Consider the following 26034-nt stretch of genomic DNA (forward strand, 5'->3'; position numbering starts at 1 on the left):
TACACCCCCCACCCCCCCAACTCCTCATAGCAAACATTTGCCTCTGGGAGGCGAGATAGCCGGGTGCAAAGAACTGTCTGCCGACAGAGGCTCAATGCTCTGTCTCACCCCATTAACTGCTACAGGTCCGTCATGGATTAGGGTTAACCCTCTGCATGCTAGCTGAAGATTCAGTGACTGAGGTTTCGTTCAGAAGGAAGAAGCTCATTCGTTCGCCAGGCAGTTTTTCTTTTCTCCCCTCCCGCCAAAACGAGAAGTAAAGCCCAGAGTGAAACTTAAGACTTCCATTGAAACACAGGAGGATTTACTATTTAGAATATTAACTCCATGTCTGCACAAAAAGTCTGTGTATGCTCAAGTTCCAACATTATTACAGTGGTACCTCGGGTTACAAATGCTTCGGGTTACAAACTCTGCTAATCCGGAAGTAGTACCTTGGGTTGAGAACTTTGCCCCAGGATGAGAACGGAAATTGTGCAGTGGCGGCACGGCAGCAGCGGGAGGCCCCATTAGCGAAAGCGTGCCTCAGGTTAAGAACGATTTCAGGTTAAGAACGGACCTCCAGAACGAACTAAGTTCTTAACCCAAGGTACCACTGTATTACAGTCAAACCTTGCTTCCCGAACGCCTCCATTTTGGAACGTTTTGGCTCCCAAACGCTGAAAACCCGGAAGTAAATTGTTCCAGTTTTTGAACATTTTTCGGAAGCTGAACGTCCGACATGGCTTCCACTTGAGTGCAGGAAGCTCCTGCAGCCAATTGGAAGCTGCGCCTCCGTTGTCGAACATTTCAAAAGCTGAGCAGGCTTCAAGAATAGATTACATTCAACAACCAAGGTTTGACTGTTTTTGAGGCAACAGTGCCATATTTCAACAAATGCTTGCTGGATGTTAGGAGTGCAAAAAGAACACAGAATCGCCGAACGTTTGCAGGTAGGGAGGTATTACTGCCATCAACAGCTGATGAACTAAGATAATCAGAAGCAGGTGGCTTGATCAGATCGAAAGGTCCAGCCACTGCAAAACCTTGCCCATCAGGGGCCTTCCGTAGAGGCACAATGGCAAATGCTCTCTCCACTGTTGCTCCCCAGGAACAATTGCATATCAGTTTGCAATCTTTGGATTTATTTCAGTACACTTCTATAACAATTGGTACACTTTTAAAAAATAAAAATAGCTCATTTACAAAAGTTAAGCACCCACCAAAATATAAAAGCAAACGTGCAAACCTCAAAAGCACAAAAGTGGCAGATTAATGCACAAGATAACCAAAATGTTAAAAATGCCATGCACATATGGAGGGGGTTATGTGCCCAAGAAAAGAAGGAGGTTGCCGCCTGGCATAAGAGGCAGCAAAGTTGGTGCCTGTCAAACACACAGGGAAGACATGTCACAATTGGGGTGCCACTGCCGAAAAAGCAGCCAGGAACGCAGGTGTCACTACTATGCCAAGAGTCCTGCTTGGAATGTTTCTGGTTTTTTGTTTTTAACTGCATCTGAAACTACATGAGCATCCCAGCCCAGCCTGGGTGGTGGAAGCAAAGACCAGGATAAAGGAAGTTACTAGCTAGGCAGGGAACTGAACAAAAAGAGAAGCCGAAGAGCATTCAGGTGACATTGTGTGTTAGTATGCTCCAGGTTTGGAAAGCTGGGAGATCTGGGTTCTCTCAGAGAAGGTCTGCATCTACCAAGGAATGCCTTACACTTCCCATTTCCTCTTGTGCATCACCTTCCTTGCACAATTATTATTATTAATTGACTGAGCTATTTATATTCTACCTTTAAGAACTTACAAACAAAATACAAAATATGGTAATCTGGTAATAAACTAAAGAGCGTATTTCAAAATCAATCCCAAAAATGCCCTATTGGGGTGTGGGGTCTTCAGACCACACCTGTAAGCTGACATAAAGGTGGCCTGGCATAGCTCCATGGAAAGCACATTGCACAATTTAGTGGAGCCACCACTGGAAAGACCCTGCACTTAGTGTTCACTGTTCTGCTCTCCCTTAGAGGCAGGCTGAAGTGTCTGAAGTGAATATCTCAACACTTGGGGCAGGCTTATTTGATCTGAATAGCCTAGAAATGAGGCTGTTCAGTTTGGGATGCTTTATGAGAAATGTGAGGTGCAGGAAGTGCACAAATGCACTGTATTATCTGTGCATCCTACTGAACCTGAAGTCAGAGACTTTCAAATCAGGAAGAGCAGTGAACCAACACTTTTTGAAAGAGCAGGAAGCAACCTTTTAAGAAGTCAAATCATTTGATCCATCTACTGTGTACTGTCTGGCAAAAAACCATTTTCTGTGGCTGTCTTGTAGCAGGGGTCTCTCTGACTGGAAAGGCCAGGGAATCTGCCCCCACCCCACATTTTCTATAGGAAGGCTTTTATTTGAAACAAACAAGACAAAACAGACTGCATGTTCAGAAATTATGCAAATTGCCACTGGGTAATAATCTAGCCTAGCCTTTGGTGCTCTCCAGCTGCTCTCCCATGAGCCTCAGCGAGCATGGCCAATGGTCAGGGGTGGTGGGACCTGAGGTCCATAATATCTGGAGGGCCCCAGGTTGGGAGGCAGTTGATCTAATCCCTGTGAAAAATCCCATCCTTCCATTTGAAATCTCAACATAGCCAGAGGGCCGCATCCCATTCTAGGCAGCATTCTGGGGGCCACATGCCAGCAGTGTGTATACCCCTACCTTCTCGGTAGTGGTGCCTGCCCTGTGGAACGCCCTCCCATCAGATGTCAAGGAAATAAACAACTATCTGACTTTTAGAAGACATCTGAAGGCAGCCCTGTTTAGGGAAGTTTTTAATGTTTGATGTTTTATTGTATTTTAAATCATTTGTTGAGTGGCTGGGGAAACACAGCCAGATGGGCAGGGTATGTATGTATGTATGTATGTATGTATGTATGTATAAATAAATGATGATGGGCGGGGCCAGTAGCAAAAGTGGGAGGAGCAACGAAGGCAAATTTTACCTTTGTACACTAAGCTACATTCTACACACATTCTGCCCCTGGGACTAAGGTTCTGCACACCTTAACAGCTGGAACAGAGGAGGTCCATCTCTTGGTGCCCTCCTTTTTAGAGGCGAGCCCAGCAGCAGCCAGATAGGCTGACTTATTATCATTATTTAAATGTATTTGATCATTTGAACATTATTAACAATGATCAACAACACTGCTCCAGAAAAAAATGTCTTCAGATCGTAATATTTGCCAAGAAAATAGGACTTAACATCAAATTACAGTACAATATTTCTTCTAAAGAAAAGCCTCAAAACCTACTTGAATTTGCCTTTGCAGGAGGAAGTTGTTTTCCCAATAATATTATTCAAGGGGCAACCAGTTTTCCCAGAATGCGTTTCTGTATTCACTTGCAATTGTCACTCTTATGTAAGATGGCTCTTACAGCCAAGTCCCAAACCTTAAGCTTTTCTTTCCATGAAGGGAGTAATACAACCTTCCAGCTTCAGGCCATTAACATCCTTGCCACTGCTGAGAGAACACAGAGTCAAAGAGGTTTTTTTTGGGGGGAGGGGTCATCTAGTTCCAACCCCCTGCAATGCAGAAATCTTTTATTCAACCTGAGGCTCAAATCCACAACCCTGAGATTAAGAGTGACTGAGCTATCCCTTGGACACTTTAGACATGCAAGTTTCTTTCTTTATGACAGGAGATGGCCTCTTTGGTAGTGGCACCTATGCCTATAAAATACCCTCTCCAGTGACCCATGTACCTTGTTTTCAGCCAGGCCTTTCATGATCCTAGTGGGGATTTTTTATTATCTGTGAGTTGCCGACACAATGAATGGTAGTGGCTCCTCTTCAGGGTTTAATGAACCTTTCCCAGGTCTACCTAGATATGTCAGGGATGGAACCTGGGACTCCTACATGGAGAACACACACGCCACATGTCTGGGCTATAGGCCTTCGCTAAAAATGGGACTTTTTAATAGGATCCAGCAGGGCTCTTCTGTTCTGTACACAGAATAACCTAGCATCACCAAACCCACCCACACCCAACTGGCTCTGAATAAATTATATTATTATTATTATTATTATTATTATTATTAATTTATAGCCTGCATTTTTGCCTGATGGGACCCAAGGCTAAACCAGCCCTAAACCACGAAAAACATAGAAGAAACTATCATTAAAAAACAATTAAACACAGATAGATTTAAAACTGTATGCACATATAAAATCTGTTTAAAGTGTACCAATAATTATAATAAAAACAGCACAGCACCAGGCCTTTCATTAGAAGCCATCAATTCCCAAAAGTCTGTTGGGAAAAGGTCTTCACCCGCCAGCAGAAGGATAACAAGGAGGGAGCTGCCTGGCTTCTCCAGGGAGAGTTCCAAAGTCTGGGAGCAGCCACTGAGAAGGCCCTCCCCTGAGTCCCCACTGATCTTGCCTACAAGGGTGGAGGGACCGAGAGAAGGGCCTCCCCTGAAGAAACCCGGGCAGGTTCCTGGGAGGGAATATGGTCTTCCAGACACAGCTTTGACCTAAGCTGTGTACAATGGCTTGGGCCCTTGTGCAGGGAACATTGTATTTTCCGATACAAATTTTTCTGGATGCAAAGATCCTTCTCTCGGTCCCATCAGCACCAGAAGCACAGTGGGTGGTGAGACAAGAGAGAGCCATTTCTGTGGAATTTCTTCCCTGGAGAAGTTAGACCGAATCCTCCTTCCTGACCTTCCTTCCAGCAGAGTCAGACCTTCCTCTTCAGGCAGGCCTTACTTAAGGTGTAGACACTGGGCTGCTCTTGGGGCAAACTAAATTTTAATGCTGGTTTCAAATGTGTATTAGCGAATTTTAACTGTAGTTTGTTTTTCTTGATTTGCATTTTATAACGATGTTTTTTAAAAGCTGTGAGCTGCCCTGAATCCCAACTTGGGAGAAAGGGGCATGTGAAAGCAGGAAGATTGCACCTAATGCCTGTTTCACCTATGGTGTTGGCACAGCTTTACACGGATAGCTGGAAATTTTTAAAAGTTAGTAAAAAAAGGAGTGGGAGAGCAGGAAAATCTGCTTGAAAGGGCCATCCAAGACCTTTCAAGATCTCATGGAAGCTCTTGCAGAACCTTCCCAGAGCCTGGCAAGCAAGTCATGGGGCTTAGAATTGGAAAGGACCCCCCCCCCCCCGCCCCGGTCATGGAGTCCAACCCACTTCAATGCGGGAATATTTTGCCCCATGTGGGGCTCGAACCCACAGTCCTGAGATTGAGAGTCTCTTGCTGCACCAACTGAGCTTCCCCAGCAGCGCTTCTATCTGTACATAAAATAACAGAAGCAACAACAACAACAAAACAACAACAATATACCTGAAGAGACAGGAAGGGAGGTATTTACCATTTTGATGGCTTGGTTTAAGGGATAACCTCTCTGCCCGCCAAGCCACGCTGCACCATAAATCTGGCGAGTCTTTGGGAAATGTCCCTGTTTGAATTTGGAGCCCTAGGCCTGCTGTCCTACCAGGATTCAAGCAGGCGTGGAGGAGAGGCCTCATCCAGCAGCCGGCAACGCAGTGGGTGCAGCTTTGCAAACAAGCTGGCACAGGCTGAGGGATGGGTCGGAACAATGTGGAATTCTCTTGGGAATTAGGCCAACTGAAATAAGAATGGGAGGCTTTTCTTGGAAGCAGCTTTTCCCCAAAAGCTGGAAGCACAAATGAATATGCAAGATGCAACATAACCCCCCCCCCCCGCCTGTCAGTGCTTCCAGGGTCTCTTTTGGATTAACCCAAAGCTTTGGGCATTCTAAGCAAGTTCTTCTTCCCTTCAGCCCCTATTTTCATTTATTTCCGGGGCACAGCTTGCCCAACTCCTCGGTCGGAGTGGAAACACGGCCAGCAAGCCCAGTAGGGACACATTTTAAGCACAGTCACGGCTGGGAGCTGTAGTTTTTTACGGGTGCGGAGTTGTTCCCCACCCAAAGCAGTTCAACAATCAATCCCACGTCCCAGGGAACTCTGGGAACTCTGGCTCTGTGGAAAGGAAAAGGGGGGGGGGTCTCCTAACAACTTTCAGCACCCGCAATGAACTACAGGTCCCAGCATTCATGGAGATTTTGGCCATGCTCTTTATTGTTATGGTTGGTCTGTGCGTGTGTCTGAGTGCATGCTTGCATGCTTACTGCATATTTTACGCTGCATTACAAATGCCGGAAGCTACTCTGGCATCGTCAACTGTGCTACTTTGCATGGCCTTGCCCTTGCAAATATTTCCTGGGCAGGCTCCTGCTTGGGCAGCGGCTACAGGCAAGAGGTAGAGCCCCCGCCTTGCAGGTGGAAGGCTCTCAGGTCCAGCCCCCAGAATCTCCTGTTAAAAGGAGCAGCAGGTGAAAAGAAAGACTCTGGCGAGGGCCCTGGATACAGGCCACTATGGGTCAGAAGGACCATATGTTTGAGCCAGCCTGCCACCACCTGATGCCCATAGCTCAGCTGGTAGAGCATGAGACTCTTAATCTCAGGGTTGTGGGTTCAAGTCCTGTGTTGGGCAAAATATTCCAGCATGGCAGGGGGTTGGACTAGATGACCCATGAGGTCCCTTCCAACTTTACAATATATTGATCTAATCGTCTAGATGCTGTTGGACTACAACTCTCATCAGCTCCAGCCAGGACGGGAGCTGTAATCCAAAGACATGGGGAGGGCCCCACCCCCACATTTTCCCGACCAACTTTTCTGCAGTTCCCATCTGGATAGTTCCTTGCCTTCTTTAACTCAGTGCTCTCCATATTCTTCCCACAACACCCACCACGGACAAACGGCATCACAACAACAACAAGAAGAAGACACCATGTACACTCAAAGCCAGCATAAAGCAATGCAGAGAAAAATCTAAAACTCATTCATATTTTCAAAGGACACGGCGAAAACATCCCATCCACTGAAGGATGTGTCCAGGGCAGCTGTCTACCAGCTCCATCTGGTACGCAGGATGAGACCCCCCCCTTTCCACGAACTGCCTCACCAGAGTGGTGCATGCTCTGGTTATCTCCCGCTTGGACTACTGCAATGCGCTCTACGTGGGGCTACCTTTGAAGGTGACCCGGAAACCGCAATTAATCCAGAATGCGGCAGCTAGACTGGTGACTGGGAACGGTCGCTGAGACCACATAACACCAGTCTTGAAAGACCTACCCTGGCTCCCAGTACATTTCTGAGCACAATTCAAAGTACTGGTGCTGACCTTTAAAGCCCTAAACGGCCTCGGTCCAGTATACCTGAAGGAGTGTCTCCACCCCCATTGCTCAGCCCGGACATTGAGGTCCAGTGCCGAGGGCCTTCTGGTGGTTCCCTCACCGCGAGAAGTGAAGTTTTTATTTTTATATATATATTTATATGCCACTTTTCACTCACAACTCACAAAGCTGCTTACATACCATAAATAATAACATACTAGAAAACCACAATGTAAATCATATAAAATGTTTAACAAATCATCTGTAAAACAACCATGGCTATCTGGATATCTCAGCATGATGCTGATGATGCCAAGGTTGCAGGTTTGATCCACATACGAGACAGCTTGTATTCCTGAACTGCAGGGAGTTTGGACTAGGTGACCCTCAGGATTCTATTTTCCTGTCTTCACCTCTTATAAAACACTATTGGCAAAACAATTTGAAAAATAGGCAAAACAGCATAACCACAAGAAAAGACATACAGTGGTACCTCTGGATGCGAATGGGATCCGTTCTGGAGCCCCATTCGCATCCTGAAGCGAACGCAACTCGCGTTTGCACGTGTGTGGGTCGCGATTCGCCGCTTCGGCGCATGGCATCATTTTGAGCATCTGCTCATTCGCGAGCGGCGAAACCCAGAAGTAACGCGCTCTGTTACTTCCGGGTTGCCGCGAAGCGTAACCTGAAAATGCTCAACCTGAAGCACATTTAACCCGAGGTATGACTGTATTATAAAATTCACAAAGCACTGCACCTATAACCCACAAAACAATACTGACAACATGAATAAACTTGGAACCAAAAATGAAGTAAGCACAGCTGAATTCACACAACCATACTTCCCTGACCTCTTCCACTCAAAAAGACAGACACGCACCATGCCTGTGGCAGCAGCTCCATTCTGAAGGCTCCTGGGGCTGGAAGGCTGGGCAAGGCAGGTGGAAGCAGCCTCTGCCTGGCGGCCAGTAGAGACCTCCACTCCCCTGGCAGTTCTTCTGGAAAAAGCTCCCTTATAAAGGGAATCACCGGGAACTAGGCAGAAAGCCCGCCCCGTGGAATACCCTCCCATCAGATGTCAAGGAAATAAACAACTACCTGACTTTTTGTCAGTGCTGTCTCGGGAAGTTTTTAATGTGGAGGTCCCACTATATTCTGTTGGAAGCACCCAAAGTAGCTGGGGCAATCAGGTGGGTATATAAATTATTGCTACCGATTTGATCATCAACAGCTGCAACAGAAGCAGAACACTCAGCAGAAAATAAAATGTTTCTGCCTGGCAGCTAAAGTTATGTAATCATGGCACCAGGCGGGCCTGGGAGAATATTCCACAAGCAGGGAGCCACCTCTGAAAAGCTCCCCCCCCCCCATGTTGCGACCCTCTAGACCTTTTGTGGAGGGTGCAGACAGAGGAAGGTCGTGGATGACAATCCCAATAGGCCCCAGCCAGAATGTAGAGGATAGGAGTTTAGTCTGACATTACCTAGGTAGTCCCACAGTTGCTGACTTCAGCTTGCTCAAACCCCCCCCCCCAGACTTTGAACAGATCTCTCAGCCACATAGTGCTACCTAGGCAGACCATTGCTTGCTGTTACTCTCACACATTGCTGTGAAAAACCATGGATATAAACCATAAACAGAAGCTGTCTACAGACTTGCTTCTGAAGCTCAGATTTATGACTGAGGAGCGCGGCCCTCCTCCGCATTTGGGTCTCCTTCCACAGAACTGCCCTGTCCTAGCACCCCAACCACAGGAGACTAACTGCATGCTAACTGCATGTCAAGTATGCAATAGGTCTGTTCGGGGCTCCTGGCCCCACCTATCTTAAAGGAGCAAATGCACCACGTTTTACATGTGCAAAATCAATGAGAGGCTCTTGACAAATGAGCTCAGATCCTCAAACATGCGGGAACACGCGACTCCTCAATTACAACATCTATATTAGCTTCCAATTCATTTCTGTGCCTGGTTCAAAGTGCCATCTATGACATCAATGAGGTTTGGGTCTGTTTGTGCTGGGCTGGGATGCGCAAGGGGCCTTTTATGCCTCACCTAGGCAGCCCCCCTCTCTGGAAGCCTTCAGATGCTCTGCGAATCTTTTCAGACAGACATTTGGTCTGCCTGGCTGCTATCTTGAGCTGCCCTGGAATTTTAATCTTTGGGTTTTAAACTATTTAACCTACTGCCTATTCCTGTTTGCTGACCTATCTACGTACTTGGAATGGGTCTCTATGAGGGCATCTGTACACCCTTCCAGGTGTTGATGAAATGCCAGCTCCCACCACCAGCCCCAGACACCTGAATGATGGCAGGAATGATGGCAGGTGCAGAACAGGAACCGCCAGAGGGTCTGCAGGTGCCTGGCCCCTGATATAGACCAACAGAAAACTCATTCTCTGCTCGATTTTGAATCCTTCATGCAGCCAAAATAGCACATCCACACACAAGAGGACAAATAGGCTTCAGGTAGAAGCCTTGCAGAAATAACGCCCCTCCCCCCAAATGAAAGCTTTGAGGGGCAAAGCGACAACTCAAAAATAGCTATAGAGGATTGAGCATGCTCAGTGGGCTGATTCACTATTGGGAAATGGGGGTTGGCAGCAAACCAGGGTGGGGAGGATGGAATGGAGTGTCCTGGAAGGGGGCCTGTCTGTCTTGAACCCTAAACTTTGTGCTCCAGCTCCTGTTTCCTAGAGCCTGTGGCTGATTTCTCTTTTTAGTATGTTTGGATGCTCTGCTGAGAGCTACTTTCAATGTTTTATTTTTTAGAAGGGTGGGATACACACCCAAATTAAACGAAAGCAAATTATCAGGTGAGAGGTGGCCCTTGGCAGCTTGCATCGAAAGTCAGAGGAAACCATGTCCCTCCCAGTGCTGTGCAAAGCAGAAGCCAGATGAATAAAGTCTTCTTTACTGTAGTAAAGGGAATGAATATAGGTAGCTCTGAAAGCTTGGAGGCACGTCAAATGCCGCCTGTCTGGCTCTCATTGCAGGCAGTTAATGGCAACAAGGATCAGCCTGAGTGCTGAAGGTCAAGTTAGTGATGCTGGCGGCAGGATGAGTGTGCAAAAGGAAGGAGAGGTGATGAAAGGACAGAGAAGGAGCCCACTGCTCAGGGGGCTGCCAGATCCCTCCTCTCAGACTCCCTGCAACTAATCCCCTTTCAGCCACGCTTTGCGGAGGTTAGTGGAATTCGCCCTGCTCAGTGCTGGCCCAGGTCACAAAACAATGCCACGCACACAAAGGCAAGCAGTGTTGACCCTGAGATCTCAAGAGAGATGGAATCCAAAGATAAACCCAACTCCTTTGTTAGCCTCGCTAGGAATAATAGATGACTCAAATAAACATTTATCTCATCAGGAGAGGTTGACATATTCACTGGTAGAAGCTTGTCTAGAAATAGCTAGATGTTGGCCTTCTGCACCAGGGCTGTCAATTGACTCGCAGGATGCTCAGGTGTGGCCTGCTGCTCTGGCCTGGAAACTGACCTTCCAGGTTAGCCAGAGGCAAAATGAGTTCTGTATCCTTTGACACCACCTGGCACCCATTCAAATCCCACAGGGGAAGCGACAATCACTTGAGACAACTTCCCCAGACTCACAGAAACATCTGGTGAGACCCAATGGCCTAGAGTCTTGTTTTAAGCAACGGCTCCAACTTTAGGATGCTCTTATGCCCTTTTCCCCAAAATGACAGGCTGGCTGCTATTGTCTATTGTATTTTAAGCTATGTTTGTTACATGTGAAAAAGCAAATATTTATACTGTATATATAAAGAGCTTTTTTTTTTTAATATTTTTATTAAATTTTCACATTTTATAAAGACAAACATACACACACAAAGACAAAGACAACACGTATAAAATTTCATAACCTTACTTTCCTAACCCCAGTTCTTGACCTCCCCCCACCCCCCCTTCATACATCCTAGTTCAGTTACATTAACTCAGCAAATTCAAATCTCTCATCCATTGCATGTTATTACTATATATATATATATATATATATATATATATATATATGTTTTTTCTTTTAAAAAAACCATTTACTTGGCCAGATTTTACTTATCCAATTTTCTTATAAAACATTAAAGCCTTTTCTAAGGTCGACTCGAGTTCCTTCCACGAATTTCCCTTTAATCTTAAAAATAGGTCATAATAATCAAACACAAAAGTCATAAAGATTTAAAAACAAGTTCTCCTCCCCCCCCCCCCCAGCCCCGGTTTCTGTCCCTTCCAAATGTCCCCCCATCCATAACAACAGTTTTTAGCCTGGGTTCCTCACATCTGAGGCCTTTAAGTCCTTGTCAGTCTCTCTTTGCCGATCTTGTTGGTAACCCTCCTCATTGGTCCTCAGGTTTCGGGGAAATTTCAGCTCAGTCTCATCAGAATTTCTTCCATCCAAAGTACTTGACACCAGCTGCTGCAGAAGATCAACCAATCCGTACTCAAATAGGAAGCCCCAGTCGTATTTCTTATTTCTTTTAAAATCAGGTATTCCAGATATTCCAGGGGCTTCCTCCCTCCTCTTTCGCATCTTTCGCAGATTTGTAATCCAAGGGTCTTCTTCTTTGTATTCTAACAATGTAGGCTTGTGGTTGGTAGTCTCCATCTGTACTAGCCCTTGCTCGCTCTCCCCCTGTTCCGAAGCTATCTCTTCTGATTCAGCTGCAGATTTTTCCCCAGTCAAATCCATTGTACCTTCAGCAGAGTCATTTATTTTAGAGTTCAAGGTTATGAGTTGTTTACTCATGACCGTAGTCTGCTCCTCCAGTTTTCCCACAAGAAAAAACATTCTTTCTAGCTCTGCCTGTAGTTTTCCATCTGCAGCCATTGCAATGTTTCAATGTTTCCCCTAGGGGGATTCTAGTTACTTAATAGTCTTTTCCAATAGTCCTTTACTTTGTTATTTCCCTACTTTGTTTCCAACCACTTTAGCTCAAATGTAACAAATTAAGTCCAAAAAGTGTTAAATAATAGAGTTTTTAACTTTCGCTGCCCGTTTGACAGCTCCTTTGACAGCTGTCAAACTCCTCGTTCCTTATTCTCCAGCTCACATAAAAGGACACCCCCGGGTCTGGGGGGGTTCAAACAAAAACTTCTAAAAAACCACTCTTACTCTCCAGCACACATCTTCTTCTGTCAAATTCATGCAAATCTTATCTTTTACAGAACACCAAGGAAAGAACTCTCCACCTTAGTTCTCTGATCTTTGCTTTAAATTTTCTGTAGGCAGGGGGGGTGCGGACTTCCCTTTAGCACATCCCCCGATCGTGCCGAATTCAAGGATAAACTTTTTAGAGTCCAAATTCCAATCTACTCACGGATTAGTTAGAGTCCGAATTTCAGGGAAGAAAGTCAGCGGTCTCCGGCCATGGCTCGCGGCTTCGCTCCACTGCAGTAGCGGTCTACTCACAGCACCACGCCACTCCCCGTACCCTCTCCGCAGCCTTTAAAAAGGCTCTTCGTGGGTCGGGGGGGGCGCTTTAGGTGCCCGCCGAGTCACCAGGTCCGCAGGCTTCCGCGCCTGCGGTTTCTAAGGGTCCCCGCGTCGCCGTCGCGGTGAGACCCGTTTGCAATGGAGCCGATTCCCTCCGGAGCTCGGAGGGAATCCGCCATTACTCGGATCGCGCTAACCCGGAAGTCTATATATAAAGAGCTTCAGGTGCTCCAGTGCATGACCGCAGAAAAGGGGCACGCTCCTTTAATGGTACATGGACAAGAGACCTGGAGCAGGATAACACATGCAGCTGGAATTCTGGGACACAAAAGTCCTTCAAAATATGCAATCTTCTATATGCAATCTTATGTTGCATCTGCTGGCATTTAGGGGACTAGAAATGTGCTATGTCTGCTTTTCTATAATATACCTGACAGATATCTCAACACATCCCTTGGATGTGAAGATGCTCAGAACGGCAAGATTGATAGATGCCAGACAAGACTTTAGAACATGGGGTGGGAATCTTTGGCCTGCCAAAAGGGTTGCAGGACTACAATTGCCATCAACCTTTAGCCTCGCCAGCTTCTGGGGCTGATGGAAGCCGGAGTCCAACTTCAGTTTCAGGCCCCATCTGCACTAAATGTTTAAAGCAGTATCACACCACTTGAAACAGTCATGACTTCTGCCAAATAATCCTGGTAACTGTGGTTTGGGCAGGGTGCTGAGAGTTGTTCCCTAGCAGAGTCCTCACAGAAGTTAACGGGTGATTGGTCTCTCCATGGACCCCTGGGAACTGCGGCTCTTTGAGGCAATAATTGTCTCCTGTCAACTCTGTCTATGTGTGCCAACCTAACCTACCTTCCAGGGCTGTTGTGAAGTTAAAGAAGGGTAGCACACATCCATATGCACCTCTCCGAAACCGATGAAAAAAGGGTGGAGTACAAGCTATGGGAATAAAAATAACGGCAGATGAATTCAAGCTTGACTCCTTTCCCTCACCATTACCCACTAAACTTAAGCTCTAAATGCAGTGAGTGAAAGAGAGGCTGGGAGACGAGTTCTTAATTAATGTGTCAAGCTAAGGCTCTGATCTGTTTTTCTGCATGTCAAAACACAGGAATCAAGAGTGTCAGAGCTGAGCAAGGGCTCCGCTGGAGGGCAGATGGATATTAAACATGATACCTGGTGGCAACTTCTCCCCCCCCCCAACCACCCCCTCCCACCACCTCCCATTAAAGGAAAACGCATTCCCGTTTCCAACCAAAAGAACTTTTATATTTAAAACAAACACTCTGTGGGGCTGATTAGACATTTGGAATATTTCCTCTGCGAACATTCCGTACCCAGACACTTTTCCACCCTGAGGGAAGTTTACTCAATTTAAGACAGACCTTTTGTCAGCTCAGGAGAACTGAAAAACACTTTTGTTCTTCAACCTGGCTCCCTATGAAAAGATCAATGTGCCTGAGACGTGCCCAAAAAAGATCTCATCCTAGCCAGGTGGTGCCAAAAGCATGGCAATGTGGCAAGGAGTCAACTCTAGCCTGGCCTGTTCAACTTGGCCTATGTACCCCCAGACTGGAATGCTGCAATGTGCTCCATGCAGGACTGCCCTTGGAGACAACTTGGAAACTTCTGTTTCTCCAAAATGCAGCAGCCAGATTACTGGTTGGGGTTCCATTTACCGTAGATCTCTTATGACCACCCTGCTTTAAAAACAGCTACACTGGTTGGTACCTTACTTCCAGGCCCAATTCAAAGGGTTCTCATTAGCGTTTAAAGCTCTAAACGACTCAGTCCTCGAATACCTGGAGGACTGCCTCCCTTCGTGCAGATCCTCCAGGGACCGAGATGGGCAGAGGGGCCCCCCCTGGTAGTCCCTGCACTCACATAGGTCTTCAAGGGGGAGGGGCGGGGAGGGGGGAGGTGCAGCACAGAGGTGGTGATGGAAGTTAAGATGATGACTTGGCCGCAAGAGGAAGGCAACTCAGCTCCAAAAACCTAATAAGCTTGAAGAGAACAACTGCTGGACTATGGCAGCTAAGCAGAACAAAAACAGGAGAGAGATTATGGCCATTTTAAGGCTCGATAAATTAGCCTCCAGGGAAGCAAGCCATCCCAGGCAGCAGTTCCAGAGTGAGCAAGAGCCAGCCGGAAAAAACATTTTCCATCCTGCAGGAAATTCCATGATTTCGACATTTGTTTATGACCTGAACTGTAATGAAAAGCCAAACCACCACCCCCCCGCCGCCGCCCCGGGACAAGGAGGCTTTGCATTCCTGCCCCCGGCCCAGAGATTTAGGAAAGCCTCTGTGGATATCGAGGAGCAGGAGAAACCACAGCTCAGCGGAAGACCTGCATGTTCCTCTTCACTACAGCAGTTATTATTCAATGGATTTAAGGCGGCTTGCAATAATTTTACAAATGTCATTAGAAAATGCAAAGTCGTAAAAACACACTCAGAACCATTCTTCACCTTCTGGCAGAACTGAGAGGGAGCCGGTCTGATCTCTCTGGGGAGAGAATTCCACAATAAGTGGGGAGGTCACAGAAGTGGCTCCCTCTCGGGTCACCACCAGCCCCACCTCTGAGAGAAGGCGCTCACCTGCGGAGCGCAGCGCCTGGGAAGGTACATAAAGGAAGAGGCCCTATTCCTGGGCCCAAGCTGTATATGGCTTTGTATGTCATAAAACCAGCCCTTTGAATTGCAACTGCATGAAGGAGGTCCAGGGGTCCCTGGCATCTCTCATTAAAGGGCTCAAGGGGAGGGGAAGACGCTGTCCCTGGCAGAGCCACAATTCCCAAACTGCAGCTCCCATAATTACTTGGGGGAGGGGAGCCATGGTTGTTTAAAGTGGCAGAGTGTGAATGTAGCCTTAGTTTACTCCCCCCCCTTTGACCCGCCCCCCCCATGTGAGACAGAAGAGACCCAGGCCACATCACACTGCACATTTAAAGTACTATGATAACACAGTCATGGCTTCTCCTAAAGAATTCTAGGAATTGTAGCGTACTAAGGGTGCTAAGAGTTGTTTTCCTGTGAAGAGGGGCTGCCTGTTAAAAGTGCTCTGTGAATCGCAGCCTGGGGGAAGGAATAGCAGGGTCCCCTAACAACACTCAGCACACTTCACAAACTACAGCTCCAGAAATTATTTGGGAGGAATCATGCCTGTTTGAAAGCGGTATCACAGTGCTTTAAGCCAGGGTGGATTTGATTTAAATCAAATCGATTTAAATCATGATTTAAATCACTAGTCAGTAAGATTTGATTTAAATCATTTTTTTACAGAAAGACTCATTCTTGCTGGTATAATCTTAATATTTACAACCAGATGAAGGTTTCATTTTTGGAATAATAACTTTTCAGAAAAGTTTTTACAGATATATAAAAAATTACTGATTTGGTTATGCATAGAAATACATAGACAGATAATTATGAAATTTTTGTGAGGTTTAATAAGTTAACTGTTTATATTTGGACAACATTGCTGCTGTACTTCATTGGAGGAGAAAAATAATCATTAGTAACAATTTAAACCATTTATTTAACCAAAACTATAACATTATAGCATATGTATCCATGTTTGTTAACCAATGTGCTTAAACGATTAAAAAAAAAAAAATCTTAGACTGAGTTTTAGCACATATGAAAAACTTAAAACAAATCTTTATCTTCTGATGAATAGCCTTTGGACTATAATATAACTTAAACAGAAAACTCTCTTTAGAAATATTTTTCCTCCAAAAGCATTTTATTTTAAAAATCTGATTTAAATAAAAAAATTATCTGATTTTTTTTAAAAAAATCATTGATTTTTATCCACCCTGCTTTAAACATAAAGTGACAAGTTGCCATGGCTCCTGCCTTGCTGAGGCGACTTTGGTCTTTGAAAGACATTAGCTGCCCCTGAAAATGTTTTTATGGAAGCATGAAAATGAGTGGCATTGCGCTGTTTTGCAGAGAGCACTAGAATCACAGAACTGTAGAGTCTTAGAGTTGAAAGGGACCCCAGGGTCATCTAGTCCAACCCCCTGCAATGCTTGCTTGCTTGTTTTCTTGTTCTGCTATAAATACTCTCTGCCCTTGAAGATGCAAGTCAAGAGCTGAGGGTGGCATAATACCTTTGGGGAAAACACACCCTCAGAGATTCTCTACCATTATCTGTTTTAATTACATGCCTCAGAGTTTCTAAACGAAATCCGATTATTGGCAAAAACCCTAGGAGTCACAAAGCAATGATATACTGACCTATTTTTACATTTTGCAATCCTGGACACTCAGCATTGCACCTCCTTGTTAATTGCATTTTAAATGTTTTGCATTTTTAAATGTTTTGCCCAAGAACTTTAATTCTTTAAGACTTGCAATACTTTCCTGTATTAAAAAGGAGATTTGCATTAGCAAAGACCCTAAAAATGAAGAAAGGTGTGTAGGTGTACGGGTGGGGTGTGTGTGTGTGAGAGAGAGAGAGAGAGAGAGAGAGAGAGAGAGAGAGAGAAGAGACATAAAGCAGTTTCACTGAATTGGTCCCATTATCTATAAAACAAGATACTGATGAGTTTCCATTGGCATATAGGAAAAAAATGGATGCACACAAACCTTTCTGGCAGCCCAAACTCTACTGCTCCATTTTTCCCAGCAGTGCACAAACGGTCAGAAATGTAGGTGGGCCTGATCCACCAAACCTCTTCATGTTTAGCTGGTATGTCTCTCTCTTCAGTGCTGCCTACCAAGAACTTATGCCTAATATTACCTCAACATGAAGCCAAATTAGCAAAACAGAACAAAACAATCCCCTCTACTGTATTCTTGTAGAGTGATCAAATAAACAGCCTTCCCGACCTACTCTTTGGGCTGTGGGTGGGGGAAAGCCGGGCTTCCCCCGCCGCCAGCCCCACAAGCTCAGGGAGCAGCGGGAAGGCTCCGGAGGCTTCGGGTTTGCCTTCACTGAAGCCTGGAGAGTGAGGGGGGTGGGTGCGCACTGACCCCTCTCGCTCTCCAGGCTTCCAAGGTAGCCGCCCCCGGAGCGCAGTGGGAACTCCCGCTGCGCTCCGGAGGCTTTGGGTTGCCTTTACTGAAGGCGAAGGCAATGTGGGGAGAGGGAGAGCTGCGCAGGCCCCTTCAGCGAAGCGGGAGGAGAAATGAAAGGGGCTCCGTTTCTCCTGCTGCTTCGCTGAAGGGGCGCTGCGCAGAGAGGGGGAGAATTTTTTTTCTTGTTCTCCCCCTCTAAAACAAGGTGTCCTATAGCGCGAAAAATACAGTACACATTTCACCACTGGCTTGAGGGAGGTCTCAGTATGATTGTTACTAATTCTGGATTTTTAAAAATTAATTAAGCCATTTATCTGGTGGAAGTAATAATGATATATACATATATATCACTAAACCTGTTTTCTCTGGTGTGTGTATATATGTTAAGAAATGGAAAGAGACAGATTCGAAGCAGACTTAATTAAGCCAAGCTGCCCAGCCCCTGTTGAAGGATGGCTTGATCAAACTGAGCACTGGGTTACTTGTACAGTTTTATTGCAGGATGTAAGACTTTGAGGGAGAAAAGAGCCTTGTAAAAAATAAGAAAACAGGGATAATGTTCTGAAAAATGGCCAGGCTGAGTCGGGAAGGGGCGGGGGGGGGGGGAGAGTTTTCTGACCTTAGCATTTTTCTATCAGCTCATTCTGTTATCTCTTCCTCCCTGAAATGCAGACCTCTCCTTATCAGATGAAAACTAAACATTTGTTTTTCACCAAGCTCTTTGGAAAGGACACTTATGACATTACTAAGGGGGGATAATAATGGGGGTGGGGAAGCTTCTCTCTGTACACTGGAAATTCCTTGTTGGAAGGGGGTTTGGAAACAATATTGAACAGGTGGACCAAGCATCACTGCTGAACACCCACCTCTCCAGAGTCAGGGTCTTCAGGTGTCCTCATTTGACCTGCGAGGGGTGGGTCGGTGGGGTTACTGTTTTGTTCTGGTTTTTATTACGCATTTTGTGTTTTCATCTTTTCTCCTCAATTATTACTTTTGAGTAGCATTATAATTATTGATTTTTATGTATCAGGTTTAAGGTGCATACGAGTAAAACACGCAGAACAATATTAATAGCAAACAAAACAAACAAGTGCAGGACAATCAAATTTTAAATCAGTGACAGGGAGGTTTTGTAGCTTGCATTTTTATCTTATGAACCGCCCTGAGATCTACTGATGAAGGCCGGTATGCAAATTTAATAAATAAAAATAAATGAAGGAATTAAATTTTGGCCCAACCAGTCCCACCTGCCTTACACCAGACATCAAGCAAAGCTGCGCCTGGTCTGAAAAAGGTGTTGCGGGTTGAGCAGCAGCAATTGCGAAGCCCAGAGCCACACAGGTTGTTTCAAAGACCAGGTGATCAGTTGATCATTAGTGCTTGCACATTATTATTATGATTAATTTGATTTCTTTCCATTTGAAATACAGTATTTTAAAAAACAGTTTAAAACAAATTACAGTCACAAATTACAGTGTGTGGGTCCACCCCCCCAAAAAATAGTCTCACAGGTAGTTAGAAGGTAAAGAGGTATGTATTCAGCATATAACAGCACTGGGCCCTGCACAGTGCTGGGAAAAGCAGTTATCAATTTTCCTAGTTTCCGAGAACATTTTCTCGGAGCGTCAACTCAGTAACCCTAGGAAACTGGCCACAGATCCCCACCATACTGCAAAAAATAGTAATCCTGGCTCATCCTGTTGGAAAGAGTTCTGGCTGTTTATCTGCAAAGTTAAGGGGGACAGGTTCCAAGGAGTTGCCATCAAAAACCCAGCACAGGGGAGGGAGCAGAAGAAAGGAATATTTTAAGGGTGAACACTCAGTTTGTTAAGGGGCTGCCATAGGCCATAACTTATGTCCCAACCTCTACCGTAGCTGCACACAGAGAAGGGAGATTAGTAAAGATCCCTTTCAGAGAAGTTTGTCTGTTTTCCCCAGTCGTCATAAGAACTTCAGGATTCTCCAGAATGCAATTCCAAAACTCCTGTGTTAGCAACATCACAGTCCTTAAGACTGCAAGGGCCACCTGTTATTTCCACACTCCACACAGGACACAACACAAAACAACACAACACAACACATGCTCCTTACATATTTCCCACTGCCCAAAGTCCAAACAGTAATTGATTGACTGACTGACTGACTGATTGATTGATTGATTGATAAATAATAAACCCTGATATTGTAACCTCAAAGACAGAGAGGGAGAGACAGAGAGACATTTATTTCAGCATATTAAGAGGTCGGAGTCTTTACCTGCTGCAGTGTCCGTGGCCTAATGCAAGTCTCAAGCCATAAAAATAAGGAGACAGAGCAAGACGATAACATCTTGGTACCAATAGAGAATTATATTTGTTCCTGAACAATTTCTCCAGTATACTAAAACACAATTCTCTCTTACACAATGCCTGTCTTGTGCAGCTGCCAAGGTCACCCAGACCTTGCTATAGGAAAACACGGTGGCGCAAGTTTTAACATGCAGATGCAATTACACATATTTCCCCCCCCCCCGTGTTTTCTCCAGTTTGAATCCCCAACTGCCTGCAACACCCTCTCCCCAAAATACCTTATGCTGCATGACATGTGCTCACTCTGTTCCGTACTTGCATTAATGTGGCGTTCAGGGGAGAGGGAGAGAGAAATGCGATTTTCAGAAGGCAACATGGCATTTCAAGAAATCTAAAGTCCCAGGGAGCTCAGAGGGCACTGTCATTTCACAAATGATCTCAAATGGGTCTCATGACATTTAAGGCATTCAGACAGTCTGGGTCTTGATGATTTCCAGAACAGTCACTCCCCAGTACTTAAGACATTCTGATACAGTTCTGCTCCAGATTCCAAACTCCAGGGAAGTTAAGGTAGCCTCCCTGAGAAGTGGTGACTTCTTGGTGGCCACCCCAAAAGTCTGGAATTCTTTCCTGAGAGAGATGCATGCAGCTTCCTCTCTGTTGGCTGTGATTTTTATATTTATAAACCACCATTAGTATGGACAATGCTTTATAGCAGGGAGGGGAACCTGGTGCCGGGAGGACGAATGCAGCCGCCCTGGACTGTCTGGCCTGTCTGTCTCCCCAGGCCACACACCCCTCGCTGGCACTGCTCTGTACCCTCCTCAAGTGCTTCTGCCTGTCTGGAATGTGTCCCTGAACTCTGACAATATAATAATAATAATAATAATAATAATAATAATAATAATAATGCTTGGATGGGGGACAGAGAGGTCGGCTGTCTGAGCAGATTAACACAGGGAAGGACTTTGGTAGCATCCTGCCCTGAGCGAGGGTGCTGTTTGTGCATTCCCCTTTGCCTTAGGGGAATCTCCTTCCTTAAGAGTCCCCACCTGATAAATATTTATTATTTTCACAATAATTCCTTTCGGTACATTTGCTTTTTCATGTCTCTTCTTAGTAGGTACACCTCTACAAAGGTAGTATTTTTATCATCATCATTTTGCATCCTTCACCTCATTGACTGCACGGGGGCTGGATTATCGTTTGTTGCCCCACCCCACTTTTGGTTTCTGGCTCTGCCTGCTAATGACACGTGGCCCTTGGGAATGCCTAAAGGAAATGGGATGTTTGGGCTGAACAGAGCTCCCCACCCCTGATTCATAGGGCAAAGACTTCACTTTTCAGAAACAGCCCTGGTGTTTTGTGTGCTCTCCACATTTCATTTCGTTTGACATTGAGGCAAAAGGCTCTGTTGCTCGACGATGGCTTCTTCCTGGAGACACCACACTTACTTTCCTCCTAGCAAAGGTCAGAGGCAGTCCTGAACCCAGGACTTTGCAGGCAGAACATCATGCTGAGTCAGAGCCTTGGTCTATCTAGCTCAGCATTCTCTACACTGACTGGCAGCAATGGCCTGGGTTTCAGGCAAGTGTCTCTCCCAGCCCCACCAGGAGATGGCCTTGGGGACTGAACCCGGGGCTTCTCTATGCTCTACCAGACCATCTTTCCCCCAAGAAAGTGCTATCTAGCAATGTCACCATGGCTAATCACCCATGTTGGACCCCTCCTTCATGCTTGCTTGTTTAAAAAAAGCATCATTAGAGGTTTTTAAGCCAAGGTCGGATGGCCGCCTGCCATAGATGCTTCAGCTGAGATTCCTGCATTGCAGGGGGCTGGACTAGATGACCCCTGGGGACCCTTCCAACTCTAAGATTCTATTATCTCTTTTCTGTTAGTCGCCCCAACTTTAGAAAGGCCTGTGGGAGCACCCACTCTCTGGAACTATGCTTGCATTGGTGTGCGTTCCAGATGAAGAAAAGCTAATAAAAACAAAACAAAACTTTCCTCTTTAAAAACCCCAATTATGACGCCAGGGCTGGCTTCTCCCCCTTGCTATTCCAGCTAGCTGCCTGCCTCACTTAGACGATGGGCTGCATTTGTAATCTGATTTTATCTGCCATCAATGATTTGTTGATCTCTTTCGGAGCCTGCTGCTAATCAGGCAGTTGCATGCATGCATAAATATAGGAACAAGCATGTTGCTATTAAAAACTGTTTTCACACAGAGCAAAATAGTAATACAATAATTATCGGGGTAGGGAGAGCAGGAAGTCGGTCTTTGGCATTTGGGGAAAAACCTGCCCTGCACCTTGCCTGCAATAAATATGCATGGATGTTTAATATAGTGCGCACTAAATGCCCCACAGTGCACAACAGAGGCAACTTATTTCTGTTGAGGGCCACTTTTCCTCTGGGGTGATATGATGGGAGCCACATTTTGGCAGTGGGCAGAGTTGGTCCTGAGACAAAAATTAGATTATCCCATCTGGAATAAAGACTGTCCTGTTTCAATCAGAATTCCCAATCCTAGGAAGGCCTACTGAGAAGCAAGCCCCATTGGGTTGGATAGGGTTGTTCTCAAATAATAATACAAAGCTGCCGCCCGACCGCACATTAGACAACATGATGGACGGACACAGAACAGTTTGTGATCATGGAAGACTACAGCACATTCAGAACCTAAAATAAGGCTGGGGCTGCAGGATGTCCACCCATACTTTATTCATTTATTTTTATCGGTTTATTTCAGGATCGCTACTTCACCTTTCCATTCCAACAAGGAGTACTTGGCAAGGTGTACTATATCTTCAAAGCAAGGGAAGTTACACTAAAAACCATAATACTCCCCCCCAAAAAACCCCACCCAACAACACATGACGTGAGAAAAGAGAAATGTGGTTTCAGGTATGCTGCTAGGTTATCTGATATAAAAAGGGCTTCTCGAAGGACATTACATAATAGGCTATCCTGAATTCAAAGTTTAGAATTGGGGGATGGAGAACCCCTGGCCAGCCCACAGGCCAGATTTGGCATAGCAAGCAAGCTGGCTAGCTGATTTGGCTCATGACCTGCACTCAGCTGACATGAGGGGTGGGACAGGAAAAGTTTGCACAGCTGCCAAGGAACGATTGTGCAAGTGCACATTCAGCACTGTTTAAAATTTGCCACCAGGTGAAAGATGGCTGCTTTGGGGAGGGGCCAGATTGACTAGCAAGCTCCAATTTGAGTCTTGCAAAATAATCTGTACAATAACCTTGTTCAGCTTCACACAGACACACACCCAGTTGTCCTTGAACTCTGGCAATGCCTCCCACCTGCCTGGATGGAGGTTAGAAAGGACTGTCTCTGTGTGTATGTAGAAAGTTGCCTACTGCACAAAGGTAACAACCGCATCCATTGCCGTGCGTCTGGCCTCCTTCTCTGCTGGCATGTGGTCCTTGGAAGGTAATGTGGCCCTCAGGATGAAAGGGCTTCTCTGCCTCTGAGGAAGAGTATGGCAGTATTCTTATGCCCATACGGCAGAGGGGAAGACCAAGGCTATGGCACTTGCCGCCACCTCGTGCGCTTTAAGGCCAAGAAACAGGGATTTTCTGCTTCACAGCTCAGCCAACAATAGTGGTATCCAAGCAGCAGCCACAAAAGGGGGAAGGGTTGAATAGAGATGCCCTGTTCTCCTGGCATCCACATGCACCATGTGCTTCAGGCGCTCCATACCACAAGCAAAAGCCAGCTGCAAGGGTTTCTGAATGCTGACATTTCCAGGACAGACCAACGAAAGCACTTCTGCACACTGAGCTTAAACTACAGAACTCGCTCCCCTAGGAGGCAGTGACGGGCACCTACTTGGACGGCCAATTCATGGAATATGAGCTCCTCAATGGCTACCAGCCACAAGGCTGTCTTCTCCCTCTAGGCTCCCAAAGGCAACATGCTTCTGAACCTCGGTTTGGTGGGAATCACAAGTGGGGAGAGAGACTGTTGTGCTCAGGCCCTGCTTGTGGGCTCCCCCATTCGGGCACCTGGTTGGCCACTGGGAGAAGAGCATGCTGACCACGTGGGCCTCCTCTGGCCTGATCCTGCGATCCTCTGTTGGGTTTCCCCAGCCCAGCTGAAGATGGAGGGGACTGAATCTGGCCCCTTCTGCATACAAAGGAAATTCTCTACCACTGAGCTACGGTGGGTAGGATGTTGGGTAGGATCTTTCAAATGATGTAACCCTGAGAAGAAAGCGGGGGAAGTGTCAGCATAAAAAGTCGTTACTTGGGAAGGTGCCAATTAGAGCTGGAAGAGTCTCTAATGCACACAGGCAAAGAGAGGGAGAGACAGACAGATCCGTTTCTGACAACCCTACTAATTCCTCAGAGCCAGCAGTTCTGCCATAGGATTTCTTTTGTCTGTGAATTGACCCAGTCATTCAGATTTCAGCTTCGTCTTGGCAAAATCCAGGGGACTACCATGTTCTTTACACCCTTTGGCTGGATTTGCAGACAATGACCCGACCTTGATCTTTTACCAAAAGCTTAAACCTTCACCTTAAGGGCACAGCACACGCACTGGCCTGAATCTCTCTGACTGTCCGATTTCTTTTCTGCCTTCAACAGCAGCTTCAACTGTGAAAATAACCCAGTGAAGCCTTTGCTGCCACACAGGTGAGCTTCTGTGAAAGTGGACCAAAGCAGGGGCAAATCAGAAAAGAAAGGAAGTTGTCAATCCTCCTGTAGGTTGAGACTAAACAAAAATTAGCATTTACAGTGGTACCTCGGGTTAAGTACTTAATTCGTTCTGGAGGTCCATTCTTAACCTGAAGCTGTTCTTAACCTGAAGCACCACTTTAGCTAATGTGGCCTCCTGCTGCTGCCGCGCCGCCAGAGCACGATTTCTGTTCTCATCCTGAAGCAAAGTTTCTGGGTTAGCAGAGTCTGTAACCTGAAGCGTATGTAACCTGAAGCATATGTAACCTGAGGTACCACTGTAGCAAATACTTTTCGCCTTGTGTCTTCCTTCCTCATCTTTAAAAGCCAATTTTGGATTCCATTTTTCCTTAATGTAGAAAACTACTCCTCTTTTTTTAACTTTGTCAGAAGAGATAAATTCTGAATCTTTTATTTATTAATATTTTTCTATGTAGTCTTGTAATGTGAGTTTCCCAAAATGTGAAAAGAAATTCTTCTTTTCTGGGGTGAGTTCAATCCATTTATATTCCATGAATAAATTCTCAACGCCATATTGTCCACTTAGGGGGAAGCTGCTTCCGCCCCCAGCGGCTGTGAGCTTTGTAATCCAAGTTCTACCGAGTGCTTTTGCAAGAATCTGTCCTTTTCTCCCACAGTCTTTATTTTTTGCTTTCTTCCTTCAAATCTGAGGGATAGGCCCTCTGGAAATTCCCACCTGAAAATTCCCTCTGACAAAGTTAAAAAAAGAGGAGTGGTTTTCTACATTAAGGAAAAATGGAATCCAAAATTGGCTTTTAAAGATGAGGAAGGAAGACACAAGGCGAAAAGTATTTGCTACAGTGGTAACTCAGGTTACATACGCTTCAGGTTACAGACTCTGCTAACCCAGAAACTTTGCTTCAGGATGAGAACAAAAATCGTGTTCCAGCGGCACAGCGGCAGCAGGAGGCCCCATTAGCTAAAGTGGTGCTTCAGGTTAAGAACAGTTTCAGGTTAAGAACGGACCTCCGGAACGAATTAAGTTCTTAACCCGAGGTACCACTGTATTAGGAATCTATGCACCTAATGATGGCAAAATGGAATTTTTTAAGAATTTGGAAACAAGCCTCATGGATTATATGGATTACAAATTAATATGGATGGGGGATCCCATATGGATGGGAGTTGCATCTACCTTGATGGACACGACTCAAAGATCAAACATATTGAACTCTGGCAGATTACCTAAAACTTTTTTTGATTTAACAGATAAATTTGACTTGTCAGATATATGGAGAATTAGAAATCCAATGGAAAAAGATTTCACTTTTTTCTCAGATGCAAACCAAGTATTTTCGAGAAAAGACTGTTTATGGATATCCAGAGACTTAATTCCTAAAGTAACTAAAATAGAAAATTT

The 26034-nt window shown here is 45.6% G+C and overlaps 1 protein-coding gene across 7 annotated transcripts in view; it reads right to left on the reverse strand.

Annotated features, from left to right (window-relative positions):
* Positions 1-26034, reverse strand: part of MBNL3 (muscleblind like splicing regulator 3) — a 123268-nt gene that overhangs the window by 78421 nt on the left and 18813 nt on the right. The gene's annotated exons all lie outside the window — the stretch shown is intronic.

Source organism: Podarcis cretensis (genome assembly GCF_951804945.1).
Source record: "Podarcis cretensis genome assembly, chromosome: Z".
Classification (NCBI taxonomy): Eukaryota; Metazoa; Chordata; class Lepidosauria; order Squamata; family Lacertidae; genus Podarcis; species Podarcis cretensis.